The sequence below is a fragment of the Primulina huaijiensis genome, unplaced genomic scaffold, assembly GCF_012295235.1.
Source record: "Primulina huaijiensis isolate GDHJ02 unplaced genomic scaffold, ASM1229523v2 scaffold9501_ERROPOS106556, whole genome shotgun sequence".
Taxonomy (NCBI): domain Eukaryota; kingdom Viridiplantae; phylum Streptophyta; class Magnoliopsida; order Lamiales; family Gesneriaceae; genus Primulina; species Primulina huaijiensis.
In genome coordinates this window covers 13,666-28,667 of record NW_027361567.1, presented here as the reverse complement: position 1 = coordinate 28,667, position 15,002 = coordinate 13,666, and the positions used below count along the sequence as shown (strand labels likewise).

At 45.2% G+C, this 15,002-nt stretch overlaps 1 non-coding gene across 1 annotated transcript; it reads right to left on the bottom strand.

The window, feature by feature from the left end:
• Positions 1 to 1,472: 1,472 nt before the first annotated feature.
• TRNAF-GAA (transfer RNA phenylalanine (anticodon GAA)) lies at positions 1,473 to 1,546 on the bottom strand. Its single transcript has one exon. It is a non-coding gene; the product is annotated as a tRNA-Phe (tRNA).
• Between the last annotated feature and the right edge of the window lie 13,456 nt (positions 1,547 to 15,002).

The following is a 15,002-nucleotide window of genomic DNA, read 5'->3' as shown; positions in this document are numbered from 1 at the left end:
TTCTCGAAAACCAGCAGAAAATCATCCTACATTGCATCAATAGGAACGATGCAATGCAATCGTTTTATCCTGGATCATGAGCTCCGTTTCGAAGGAAATTTTCAGCGGTATCATATATTGTACAGAGGCTGCTGGTGTTTGGGCTGATCTGAAGGAAAGATTTGATAAAATTTGTGGATCGCGCATCTACACTCTTCATCGGGAAATTGCACTTTATTCACAGGGTTCTTCCACCATTTCTGTGTATTTCTCGCATATGAAGAAGCTTTGGGATGAATACGCTTCACTTGTTACACTACCATCTTGTAGTTGTGATACTGCCAGAGCCTATATTGAACATGATCAACACCAACACCTTCTTCAATTTCTCATGGGCTTAAATGAAAGCTATGGACACATTCGGAGTCAAATCCTTATGATGAATCCGTTGCCATCAGTCAATCAAGCTTATTCCATTCTCAGTCAAGAGGAATCACATAGAAATGTTCTTTCATCTTCATCAATTGTTAATGTGCCTACGGCAGCTTCAGTTATATGCTGGCCTTTTTGCCTTAGCATAGGCCTACCATGGCTAATTTCAAGGACTTGGTACATTGGCTCACTTTTGCTTTCCTAAATAGAACTATATTACTACTTTTTAATCATAGAAGTAAAAGTTCCGATTCTTTCTCTTTCTTGTGGATTTGTGTAGACTGGGATAAAAAAGAGATGATGGAGGAATATACCTTATCGGGATAGTCCCATAGCAGGTTATTTCACTTGGACGACGTACCATGATATTTTCCATTTAGTCGATCCCTGCTTTGTCATCAAAAAACGTCTACCAAGGTAAGGGTACCCACGTTCAACTAGTTGTCCTAGGCGCTCCTAGTGTATTTTCGATGTGGAATTGCGTCGCGGGGTATCACAGACACACGGCCCCTTCTCCTTTCCAGAAGTGCAGCCTAGAAGACTCATTCGTTCTACTTCCTTTTCGTTGAGCTATTGCCTCATGCCTGGTAGTAAGCCTTGGCACTTTCACTGGCATGGAAACCATTTCCCACTATAGACCATATCCCGGATAGAAGAAGAGAACTATGATCAGAACAACAAAAAGTACGAGATTTCAACCGGTGGTCATTTTAGCGCTTCCTTCTGCTCCTAGAAAACATCCGAAAAAACCTGCTACGAAACTACCGAGAAGGGCAAAAATCCAGCGAAGAAAAGGTACAAGAAGGGTAAACATTAGGTGAGGTTTCCTGTTTAGTGTTAGAAAGATGAAAATTCTAAAAATAGAAAATAAATGTCAATATCAATCCGGTCTTTTACCATGTCTCCCGAACAATCTCAGTACATATGGCGCAAGACGATTCCACATATCGAGGTCAGAATGGGATCGGGTGTTTTCACGTCTCACCGTAGTGCTCGGTTTGTCTTTCTTTCCGATTGATGAACAGGAACTCTTTGGCTACGTGCCCTTTGGACCCTTCGCCCGCTTAGAAGTGGATTCGAACCACTGACACAAGGATTTTCAGTCCTTTGCTCTAACCAGCTGAGCTACCTGGACTTTAAGTCCCTTTCTCTAAGCCCTGTGTTGGTTGGGGGAAGAAAGCATTTCCATCGCGAAGGATTCAATCCAGCCACAGGTCTCCCTACGGCTACCTTGTTACGACTTCACCCCAGTCAAAGACCCCACCGTGGTATGCGCCAATAAGCCCACCAAAAGCCTTTGTGTCACTAGTGTGACACAGAAGTCATGGGTGATCATTGGTCCGATGCTTCGGGCGAAACCAATTCCTAGGGTGTGACGGGCGGTGTGTACAGGGCCCGGGTACATATTCATCGCGGCATGCTGATCCGCGATTACTAGCGATTCCAACTTCATGTTCCCGAGTTGCATAGAACAATCCGAACCGAGGCAATCTTTTCGGATTCGCTCCGCCTTACAGCCTTGCTTCCCATTGTAATTGCCATTGTAGCACGTGTGTGGCCCAGCCCATAAGGGCCATGCGGACTTGACGTCATCCCCACCTTCCTCCAGTATATCACTGACAGTCCTTCGTGAGTGCAGCACACACCTTTTTTCTTTTTTTTGGAGCTGTTTTGTCGGGGCGTACTAAACCCACTACGTACCACACCACCGGGCAGATCACCTGAATGCCGAGTCTTTCTCTGTCGTCAACTCGACGTCGTTGAGCCCTGTGACTGATCTTCCCATTGGTTTTGCTAAAGCAGTACTCACAGTGTAAGGTCAGTAGGTGGCATAGTTATTGGACAACTAGTTAGCAAGAAAAGAGCTCTTAGGGAAAGATTCTTGGGTTTGTCCCAGCCGTTAGAGCGTTAAGCCACTCATTCTCTTAGGTCGTCTCAAAGCGCTTAGTCGAAAGACCTTGGGTCAACAAGCAAATAAGAACATTAGGTTCGCTATACCACTCACGGAACACTAACTACATTCCCTTCGCAACAACCAAAAAAAGGAAAAACGATTCGAGCCAGTTGGTTGGAGGTACAACAAAAGAACTCAATCCGGCACCCAGCTCTTTATCGGTCATCCTTCGCTTCCTCGTTTGTAGGCTGGTTAGGAAGTGTAGAACCTTTGTGTTCCCTTACAACGAGCATGCCTGTTGTAGGCAGATCTTCCGCCCTTGGGAAAACTAGGCGGTGAATCGGGTTGAAAGTGAAAGTTGCCAAAAACTGGCGGAATGCTCTCGAAACCAATTCACGTGAGTGAGACAGAGGAGAGTGGAATTTCGTGTGTAGGGGTGAAATCTTGAGATCTACGAAGGAACGCCAAAAGCGAAGGCAGCTCTCTGGGTCCCTACCGACGCTGGGGTGCGAAAGCATGGGGAGCGAACAGGATTAGATACCCTGGTAGTCCATGCTGTAAACGATGAGTGTTCGCCCTTGGTCTACGCGGATCAGGGGCCCAGCTAACGCGTGAAACACTTCGCCTGGGGAGTACGGTGGGAGCGTAACGTCTAATAGTTTCCTGTAGTTGCTCTAGACTCCTCTCTTTCTCATATCTATCAGACTATCTTCTTTTTTGTATTATTTTATTGTCTTATCTTGTGACGTAGTCTTGTCTCTAGGTGAATATCACTATGGGAATGCGTTAGGACCCCTTCTTTGTCTCCCTCTCTTTCTTTCCTTTCTAGTAGCAAACTTTATTCTGTGGCTTTCCTTCCGTTCCGCGAGAGTAGGGCACCAAAAGCTGTCCTATCATTTATTGGAGTGGAAGGCCTTCCCATCTTCATTCCGAAACAAAGAGAGTAAGGCCACTTGTGACCTATCTTCTTGGTCCAACCCCTACTTTAAGAGGAAAGCACAAATCCCCTTTTCGTTTAGCCGATATCTCTTGAAGTATTTGTTTTTGAAAAGCCTGTTGTAAGCCACTCTTCCTTATTTTGCTGCCTAGTTTCATGCTTCTTAGATCTACCTCGCTTCATTCCCTGTCGGAATGGTAACTGGGAAGGGAAGCACAACAATAACGTTTTTTTCTCCCGATTAGACGAAAGACGTGTTGGGGCTGTATCCGAAACATTTTTGAACTACCGGCCCTACAACCAAGCCTATAACCGGCAATAAGAGGTCAAGTTGAGACATACAAAGGCGCCAGTCAAGAGCTTAAAATCAGTACAAGGGCTGCTATTGAAGGGATGAAATCTCCCAACCAAGGACTGCTTAGGTCCCTTCTAGTCCGTCCTGTATTTTAGTATGATCGACGTATTGTATTTTACTTATACAGGCATTTGTTCGACTTCCTGATAAAGGGCATCCGTCCACAAATCATTTTATGTAAATATAGATATTCCCTACTTTTCATACCATGGGAAATCCACTCGGACAAAGACATAGATGATAGGATTATTTGAGAGAAGAGCCGTGCCCTACCTATTCTACAAAACCTTATCCTAGTTTTGACTTTATTTATATATATAAGCATTGATCAACGGATTCTGCTTCCTTAGTGCTAATTACAAACTCATTATCCTCATCCCAAAACCCCTTACAAAGAAAGGTAGGCGTGCAATAAGAGAAAGCTTACCTTGCCCCGAGAGAGACCATAGGATAAAGTAAGCGTGCAAGAGCTAGAGAATCCGGGGGTATAGTGAGAGGCCTGGTGCAAGCTTTTAGAGTATGGCTATCAGTCCCAAGTTGAAGCTAATCACTCGTAAGGTTATGTAGTCCGCCTATGGACAAGCCTTTAAGCATCAACAGAAGATCCAGCGGGATAATCGTTCTCTGTATCCAAATGCTAGAGTAGGAGAGGAGTAAGCTAACCTTTGTATCCGTAAATCCCTATATAGCCTACCAGCATTGTACCCTTTTGCGAGCAAGTCAGCCTCTATTTATTAAACCCTTTCTAGAGTCACCTGCTAATTTTAAAATCCCTGGTGCATAAGCAAGCTACCCTTTAGTAGTCAGCTACCCTCCTAAGCCTTGTTTTTAGGAGTAACCTGGGATCTGATTGCTTGCGTCGTAAGGAACTAGCTTTCTCACGACCACAAGAATATAGAGAGAAAGTTAAGGAAAGAGCCCTCATACCCACTCTCTTCCCCACCCCATACCTGCCTGAATAGATAGATATGGGGTGGCCTCGCCTTCTAAGCTAAGGCTACAAAGTGAAAAAGTCAAAAGCCAACTAAAAATACACCTGTTGTCTTATTGAGACAATCAAGTTTTTACTTCATATTCTCTATTTCAGACTTTAAATAAGCAATCTCTCTGTCTTTATCAACATTATCTCTATCTTTCATAGCTAAAAGCTCTATAATTTGATCATATTGTTCCTGAAGACACAACACTTGATATCTTTGTATCCTATTATCTTGACCTGCGAAGTCTATAACATCCAATGGCACTGTGTCCACCCAAAGATCATTATCATACACAGGGTTCCTCTTGTTACCAACTCTGATTCCAAGGTTTACTAGTGTTTCTTTTTTGGTGATGTTGAGTGTTTCCCAATCAATTCAGAAGTTATATTCCATAGGGGTCTGCATTGTTTGAGATATATCAGCGTATTGGGACTTAAACCATTCTTCATTGACCAATGATTTCGCAAGACCCTTGTGCTTGAGCACATTAGTTCTTTCTTCTGGAATGAATTCATATCTCTCTCTTTTTGGAAGTGAAGTAGGTATCAAGGAAATGGTTTTTGGGTCAAAATGAACATTCGTAATTGGCTTCTCTCTCTTCGTCTGCTGTCCGTGCGCTTTCTATAAGGAATTTCCCTTCTTTGCTTGAGGAAGGGAGCAAACATTGCATGAGTCTTAACGTCTGCATCTATAAGGGTAGAGAAAGTATAGGAATAAGGAAAGCATTATAACAAATAAGATTTCGCAAAGTGAGGCTGGGACGAGAGACAATCCATAGAGCTATGATTCTTTTGTGACTTCCACCTTTCGTGAGTGTGCAATGGTGGGCTTTATGCCCTCTGGCATTGGTTGGTCAAGATGCACCCGAGGGTCCAAAGGTCAAAGAGGAGTACAAGCCAAAAGATGCCATAGTCGTCGCAAAGGTTCAAGCAAGGACTAAGTCGAAAGCAAGGAGGAAGTAGGTCTCAAAATAAAAAAAGAGGAGGTTTTAAGAATTCCTATGGAAAAGAGTTGTATGGGCCGGTGGGTGGAGAAAGGCAAGGAAAAGCTATAGGTAAGGTAGGAAGAAGCTTACGACCTGTGATTCATTTTGTTAAATGCGCGGTGTATATCATGCTTCTTCCTTACGATAAGGGGATCTTCAAAAACCGGGTCGCAGGAGCGGCTTTTAGTAGAATAAAAAGACAAGTAGATAGAAATCGGCAAAGATAGATAATGTTCACAGCGCTATGAGAGAAAAGACGGGCGGTCTGTCCAGCACTAAGGGTATGTCTCCGTCCATTTGATGGTCAACCTATACACGGTCTCACAGTCAGTTATAGAATCTTATTTGATCTTTATTTCTATAGAATAATAGCCTGTGGGTCATTTATCTATCCTAAATAGTGTTCAATTTCCCCTCTATGCACCGAAGGCAGAATCCGAGGAAGGAAAGGCCCATTTTATATAGAGAAATCGCACGATATCACACCCTCGTGGGTGATTCCGGGGGTCGAAAATCGAGTTTATCTTAACTGGGATCGAGGCATGGAACAATGAATCCCCAATGGGGCAAAAGATAGGTTCTTCTATCTCGGGACTATGAAAAGCGAATTCTTTGTCCGATACTTAGCTAAACGAAAGGGTATGTGCACTAGCGGGTGCAGAAAGCAAGAGATTCTCATTATAGCCATATCCCTTATGAAGGGTTTTAGGAGAGCTATAGGGGGCCTATACAAGACAAGTTTCCATTAAGAAAGAATCCCCGATGCCACTTTGATAGATCCATCAACAAAGATCAAATAGAAAGATGCACAAGCTTCTATCCCTATCCTATCATGGACAAAATCTGGTATGTACCCGGTTTAAACCAGTCGGTTTTGATTGCTAACTCACGACCGGAACCCGTTTGTCACCAAATGCGACTAACTAACTATTTCTTAATGCGGTTTGAAGCGTGCGACAGCCCCCTCGTTATCTTACTGTTACCGATTGCCTGATTTATGGACATGCGGATTTGTACCTAGACCTGGAAGTGCTATGGACGGACCCGAAGTTGCTCACCATGGACCAAGATAGGGACCTTCAGTAAGCGGTATCAATTCTCTAATGCTGAAAAGCTCTGTCCCGAGTAGTGGAAAAGCCCAGATACGAATATGTTGAGTAGCAGGCGGCGAATTGTTGAGCCCTTATGCAGCGTCCCGAGAAAACTAGGTGGATCCAGGTTTAGATTGAATCACATATTATTTTTTCTTAGGGTAAGCCCCTTCTGGAGAAGTAGTTCGCCCACTTCCACCAATTATTACTTCCTACGGAAGTGTAGCCATACTTTATTTCTTGGAAAGAGACCTCGTTTTCAGCCACGGTTTGTTTGAGATCCGTTACTGGGCATGTGAACTTCTACTTCTTAGTAAAAAGGCTTATTCCTAGGATTGACTGGGTGAGGTTCCCCCACCGTAGCAGCTCTTCCGCCGTTTAACAAGCTAAATAGGGATTCCCCGAGTATTCCAGTATCTCGCTCCCTATTCGTGTTGTTCCAATGCTAACGAGGTACTCGCTTTTCTACAGCTACAGAATTCGTACATTCAAAAGTACAAGACAAGTTGTATCTTCACCTACATAAGAAGATAAAGCCCAAGGTGAAAGGCGAAACCGAAAACCTCCTGAATTGTTGAAGTCTCAATACGCGCTTAAAGCATTTCCAACTATAATCACGTAAGAAAGGAATTCATTGACTTCGAACAACAAAAAGCCTGTCTCCTATCCTCCGAACTCTTTTTTTTCCCGGTTAACTACGGGAACTTTTCTTTAGAGAAGATAGACCTTAGAAGCGTAACACTCCAGGATTGTACATGATGGAGGATGGGAGTAACTCCGGTCTCTCCTAGCAATAGTTTTCTTTCTGGTGGCCGTGACAAGTGGGCTTCGGTGAGCGGTTGCCCTTTATAAATAGGCTTAATCGGTTCGAATCCGAATAAGGGCTTTTTCCTCTTTCTTTTTCGGTATGCCGCTCCGCGAGCAGAGCGAATGAACAAAAAAAAATCCAACCTAAGATGAATATCCTTCGACCGTTATCTCCTCATCTTCCTATTTATAAGCCACAGCTCACTTCGACGTTTCCAATTTCCCATAGAATCTCCGGAGCTTTCCTAGCCACTATCGTTTTCTTTTTTCATCTTCTTTATCTGAAAATAGGTTTGATTTGCTTTACCTATGAGAATGTCTACCTATTCTTCTTTTATTCATCAAAGCTCATCCTAATCTCCGTCGAGATTACTGCCTTAGCCATGTCCTATCATCTGTATAATGGAGTGCAGATCTTATATAATCATAGGATTCTTAATAAGGTAGAATACTCTACAACAACATTCAACATAATGTTGTTTGTTGGAGTACTATACGGCTTTTTGTATATCCTTGGAAGCCCACTCCAATTTTCAGGTATGGGCACACCCATACATATTATGGGGACCCTCCCCGCAGTGCGTTTCACTCTACTTCACTAAAAATCCACTATGGCCGGGCTCTCTCTACTATGAGGACTCAGCAATGGGTTTAAATAGTACATGTTCTCACTCATCCGTTAGAGAGAGTAGATGTTGATAATACATCTAGGGTAAGGCTACACAGTGAGGATCAATAGATTTCTTTTCTACCTAGGTCAAAGGGCTATGCCGCTATATATGCTACACCGAAGTCTGCTCCTAGGGCATGACATAAGGAAGGGAGGGACATTCTCGTATATTCGTACTGTACTGCAGGGACATGCGCTGTGCTTTAATGCGCGCCTTCGTAACAGGGTAGTCATAGGTTTCCCTATGGCTGGATTGAATCTTTTTTTTTTTTTTCGGTTTGCCGCTCCGCGAGCAAGGAGCGAAAGAACAAAGTGTGCTGTGGTGATGTCCGAATTTTCACCTATTTTGATCTATTTAGTGATCAGTTCGCTAGTTTCTTTGATCCCACTCGGTCTTCCTTTTCAATTTTCTTCCAACAGTTCGACCTATCCCGAAAAATTGTCGGCGTACGACTGTGGTTTCGATCCTTCCGGTGATGCCAGAAGTCGTTTTGATATACGATTTATCATGTTTCAATTTTCTTTATTATTCCTGATCCGGAAGTAACCTTTTCCTTTCCTTGGGCAGTACCTCCCAACAAGATTGATCCCTTTGGATTAGGGTTTAGGGTTTAGGTTTTTTTTTTTTAAAGAAAACACCGCCGGAAGCGAGGGGGTTAGGCAGACCCCTACCTGTATATATCATCAAAACAGCAATACAAGATAACACCTTAAGAGAGGAGGAGTAAACCAAACCTCTCAAAAGGTTAATCAGACAAAAGATAAATAACAAAGACTTAGAGTAGCAAATACACGAGCCAAAAGCTAAAAACTAAGTAAAACGCATAATACAAATGAATACCTAAGAACAGCGCTAGGGACATGAACACAAATCAACACATATCTAGATAGTAAAGATCCAGCTCAGAAGTAGGTGCAAAGGACCACCAATGATACCCATCTCTGAAAGATATGTCAATGTAAGTCCAAACTGAGAAGTACATCCTAGTCGGAGATCGGTCTGCTGTACAGGATTCCACGATCAAAATAATATCCATTTGGAAAGTCTCTATGCAAAGATAGTCGAAGCACAAAAATATGACCGCAATCCAGCTCAAGTCAGAGAAGGTCCAAGACCCAAGGAGAGAGTGAAAACGCCAGATCCACCAAAGCACGACGCAAAATAGATAACAGATAAACCTCGACATGAATGGAGCTCCGGGCCAGAGAAACCACTGAAAGAGATCATCCAGAGCAACCACAACACTCTGCAAGTCGAAGATAAAATATGGCGAGCAAGGAGAAGCCTGCAGAGAACGCCCGCCAGAGAACAAGAGTGGTCCAAAGACAAGCACCAACTGAGAAGGTACTGCAGTCCACCCATATCCAAAGAAAGAAAGCATAGTGTGCAAGTGTCTGGACACACTCGCAGAACCGCCCAGAGTTCTGCCCGGATAGAAGATCCCGCTCCAATGAACTCACTGAATGAAAGCAAGACCCACCCAGAATCGTCACGAACGACGCCACCAACCATAGATTCGCCAGGATTGCCCCGCGAGCTCCCATCCACATTGAGCTTAAAACAACCCGACGGTGGCCGAAGCCAACGAATAATCGCCGTCTGATGATATCTTTGTAAACAAACCGAAATCCCCAGCGATCTCGCCACGTGAAAGAAGCCCTCCCAATGCTTGGGCTTGACAGTACGTGCAGAATGAGCGAGGCGCAGGTAAGACTGGATCTGGAGCTTCACCTTCTCCCCAGAAATGGAGAGCTGGCGGTGCTTCACATCATTCCGAACAGTCCAGAGAAATCACAAAATAATGAAAGGGAGAAACTCTCTCACATGGCCCCCTGGAGTCCAGACCAAATCCCTCTTCCATGCACTAAGGAATAACCTGAAATCTTCAGTATCAGGGATACGAACTTTAAAGAACGCACCAAAAAAATGCCAAACAGAGCGAGCCACCGGGCTGCGAATAAAAAAATGTGTGAATGTCTCAGACATATCACAACACTGACAACGAGACGCTAATGCAAAGCCACGGCGCTGTAACACCTCATCAACTGGGAGCCACTGATGCCAAAATCTCCAAAGAAAGAATGACATCGTAGGCCTCAACCAACTACCCCAACAGAGGCGAATAATATCAGAAATCGGAGCACGTAAACGGACCAACTCCCAAGCAGATTTGACAGAAAAAGCACCATCTGAGCTATGAATCCAACGAGCCAAATCCGGCTCTCCCGAAAGAATCGGGACCAACACAATCTGCTCCGCAATAGAAGGAGCAACAATTGAACAAAGCAGATCAAAATCCCAGGTTCTCTCAGAAAGAAAGTGGGAAACCCGGGCCCCACGGTCACCACGGACCTCAGTCTGACTGGACAGAGGGAGATCACTGAACCAGCAATCATCCCAAAAGGAAACCACACCAACACCCACACGCCAGTGAATACCACTCTCCGCACGAGGCCTGATCTGGAGTAGACGCCGCCAAGTGGGAGAGATAACACCACGAGAAGAAACACAAGCTGGGTGCTCTAATAAACAATACTTCCTCATCAAAAATTTGGCCCAAAGGGAAGAACCCTGCCTGAACCGAAACCACAGTTTGATGGAGAAGCTATCCACAAGATCTTTCAATCTGCGGAAGTCAAGACCCCCCTCTACCACAGGAAGACATGCACGAGACCACCTCGCCCAATGCCATTTCTTATCCAAGGATCGGGACCCCCACAGGAAGCCATTAAAAATAGTCTCAAGCCTCTCCATAACTGCCAGAGGTGGCTGAACCACCTGATCAAAGGGACTCCAATCTCTTATGCACCGACTGCAAGAGGGGATCAAAAAGGGAACAAACTCGATTCCCGCGGAACAAAGGGACTCCGAGGTACTTAATAGGAAAATGACCCTCCGTAAACCCAGTAATACGAAGTACACGGGAGCGGATACGTACAGAACACATCGGAGGCAAAATCAAAACACTTTTAACTGCATTCACCAGCTGTCCCGAGCAGTTTTCATAATGATGCAAAAAATCCACAAGGCACTGCATCTCTCGAATCCCACCATTGGTAAAAATAATGATATCATCAGCATAAGCCAGGTGGGAAATAAGGATATCACAACCAGATCGGTACCTAATCGCAGGATGACGTCTGTAAAGACGATCAAGCCCACGCGAAACGTACCATTCCGAAAAGTCGGCACTGGCATATCTTCCATGGAATTGTGCAAATTATCAAAGCTTTTCTTGGCCGCCCGTGGGGAAGGTGGAGCCAAAATATCACGAAACGACACAGTAAGCAGAACCTGAGCATTCGGACCAGATTGGACCGTAGCATCACTAAGATTGACTGCCGAGTCAACTCGGTCAACTCGGCGAGTTGACGCAACTGAGTTGACTCGCGAGTCACCGATCGGAGGACCACTGAGAGCCGGCGACGGTGAGCTGAATCCAGAACTGGGGCCAATTTGGGTAGACTCGGCCAGTGGAGCGATCAATTGAAGCGAAGAAGATGAAGAAACCCTATTCGTCCCTAGAAATTGGGCGTTTCTGACCGGTGGTCGGAAACCGGAAATTGATCAAGGCAAAACACGATCCAGAACCGGACGATCACAATGACCAGAGGAATTGAAGAAATACGGCGGAACGACGCCGGAAATCGAAGATGAATGGAACGAAACAGTGGCGGCCGGTGCATAAATCTCAGATATGAAATTGCCGTCGATTAAGAACGGCGTTGGAGAGGAAACATGTGCCATTGGAATCGTCTGGGAACGTCGATCACAGATCGGGGCTTGGATTGAATTTATGTTGGACGAAGCGGCCGGAATCGAAGGAAGAAATTCCGGCGAGTTCGAGAACAGTGCAGGCGGCACTTTAAACACCGGTTGCGGCGGATCTACGGGGTTATTGGAGGTAGGGATGGTACCATTCGAACCATCTGCTCGAGGCGCATCTACCGGTAGGTATCCGACGCCGGGAGGAGCAGAAGACGGCGACGACTCGATTATGGACGGAAATGGCGCAATTTCAACCGAAAAATTGGAGGTGTTGCCGGACTCCGATGGGGCTGGGATTTGAGTATGTTGGTCGGCAGAGGATGGCGGTTCAGATGGGGGCGGTGGCCGGTCGGGATCCGGCGGCAGTGACATGGCGGCGGTTTGGAGTGAATAGTACTATTTTAGGAATTTTTTTCAGAAATTTTTTTTTGAGAGCGTTTTTTTCGATTTTGGTTTCGGTTTGGTTTAGGGTTTAGGGTTTTTTTTTTCCGAAAAACACCGTCGGAAGCGGGGGGTTTGGCAGACCCCTACCTGTATATATCCACAACATAAGATAGTACATAAAGAAAATCCTAACTGGAGAGGGGGACTAGACCGAGACCTCTCCAAAAAGGCGACTAAGCAAAATACAAATAATAAAACCTAAGGTAGCAAATACATAAGCAAAAGATAAACCCTAGGAGAAACACATATATGCTAAGTAACATAAATCAGCGCAAGTAACATAAATCGGCGCAAAAACAGTAAACAGATCTAACAAATCTGAGGAATAATGATCGCGCTCAGAGAAATGTGCAACAGTCAATCAAGAGCACCCGTCCCTGAGCCGTCAGCCTGTGTAAGCCCAATCTGATAAGAAATAAACTAATCGGAGATCTACCAGCCGGACGAGATCTCGCAGTCAAATAAATATCCGAGCGATAAATCACAGTGCAGACGCAGTCAAAATACAGGGAAACCGCTATACAGCCCAAATCAAAAAGGCTCCAAAGTCCCAAAATAGAGAAGCACCACACCGATCTCATAATAATGTAAATCCCAAGATCGATATATCTCCAAGACAGGAAACTACTGAGAAAGATCCTCCAGAGCCACCGAAGTACGTAGAATGTGCCTGAAGCCACCATGACTGATATTCCTCAAAAGGCAGAAGGTGCAAGTGTGTGAACCCACTTGCACAGATAAACACAAGAGGATNATATATAAAGAAATAGAGCCAAAGAAAGATGGGGCCGCAAAAATCTAAGAAGAACGAGATCTGAGGTAGGGAAGCCCTGAGAAATCAGAGCGGGCTAGGGTGGAGACATGTCTCGGTAGGGAAGGACCTAAAACTAGGGAATACTGCCTAAGAGTGTAGGCCTCAGCTGCCAAAGCATCCGCCACCGAATTCTCTTCTCGGAATATATGTGATAAATGAACAGAGCGCCCCCTCAAAAGTACGAGTATCCGAGTAACAATATGATCAAGGCTCCAACAACATCGACGAGAACAAAGGATCTGAAGGGAAATCTGAGAATCAGTCTCAATCCAGAGGGGAAAAAGACCAAGATCGGAACAGATAAAAAGACCCCTCCAAACCGCCCAGAGCTCAGCGCGAACATTGGTCTTTGTCCCGATAAACTCACTGAAAGATAGCACAACCCTGCTAGAAGAGTCACGAACAACACCACCAACCGTCGAATCCCCCGGGTTGCCCCTCGAGCTCCCATCAATATTGAGCTTAAAACACCCAGAAAGTGGACGGAGCCACCGAACAATCACCAACTTATGAACCCTCTGAAAACCAACCGATATGCCCAACGATCTCGCCGCCTCAAACACCCCAAGCCAGTGCTTAGGCTTAACAATGAACGCAGCATGGGCGAGATGCAGTTAAGACAGTATTTGAGACTTCACAGTCTCCCCTGAAAATACGTAACTGACGGTGCTTCGCATCATTACGAGCCGTCCAGAGAAACCATAACACAATAAAGGGCAGAAACTCCTTCACATGGCCCCCAGGTGTCCAATGAAGATTTCTCTTCCAAACACTGAGGAACAGTCTAAAATTCCCAGTGCTGGGAATGCGGACATGGAATATAGCCCCAAAGAAATGCCAGACGGATCGAGCAACAGGGTTATCAATGAAAATGTGAGTGAATGTCTCCGGCATATCGCAACACTGGCATCTAGAAGCTAAATCAAAGCCACGACGCTGGAGCACATCATCAACCTGGAGCCATTGATGCCAAAACCTCCAAAGAAAGAATGACATGGTAGGCCTCATCCAGCTGCCCCAGCAAGGAGTCAAAATATCAGATGACTGGTCTCTCAAACGGACAAGCTCCCACGCAGATCTCAGCGTAAAAGCACCATTAGAACTGTGAATCCAGCGAGCAACATCAGGCTCACCAGAAGCTACAGGATTCATAAAAATCACCTCGGCCACAGAGGGGGCAACAACCGAGCAAAGGAGATCGAAGTCTCAGGCCCTCTCTGTCAAAAAATGAGAAACTCGAGCACCGCGGCTCCCTCGAACCGCATGTTGGCTAGACAGTGGAACGTCCCCAAACCAAATGTCATCCCAAAAAGACACATCTCTAAGGCCAAGACGCCAGCGAATGCCAGGCTCGGCACGAGGCCAGATCTGGAGGAGACGACGCCAAGTAGGGGAGATAAAACCAAAAGATGGAACACAAGCAAGAGCTTCAATCTGGAAATATTTTCGTGAAAGGAATTTCGCTCATAGAGAAGATCCCTGCCGAAATCTGAACCACAATTTTATGGAGAAGCTATCCACATGATCTTTCAATCTGGGGAAGCCAAGACCACCTTCAAGCACAGGAAGACAAGCCCGAGACCAACGGGCCCAATGCCATTTCTTCTCCAAAGGTCTCGACCCCCATATAAAGGCATTAAAAGTAAGCTCAAGCTTCTCCATAACAGCCAGCGGTGGTTGAACCACCTGAAACAAGTATATAGGCATCGAGATGAGCACACTCCGAATGAGTGTCATGCGGCTGCCCGGAGAGAGAGTCCGGGTCTCCCACCCCTCTAACTTCCTACGAATCGACTGTAGGAGGGTCTCAAAAAGTGAACAAACACGATTTTCCCGAAATAAGGG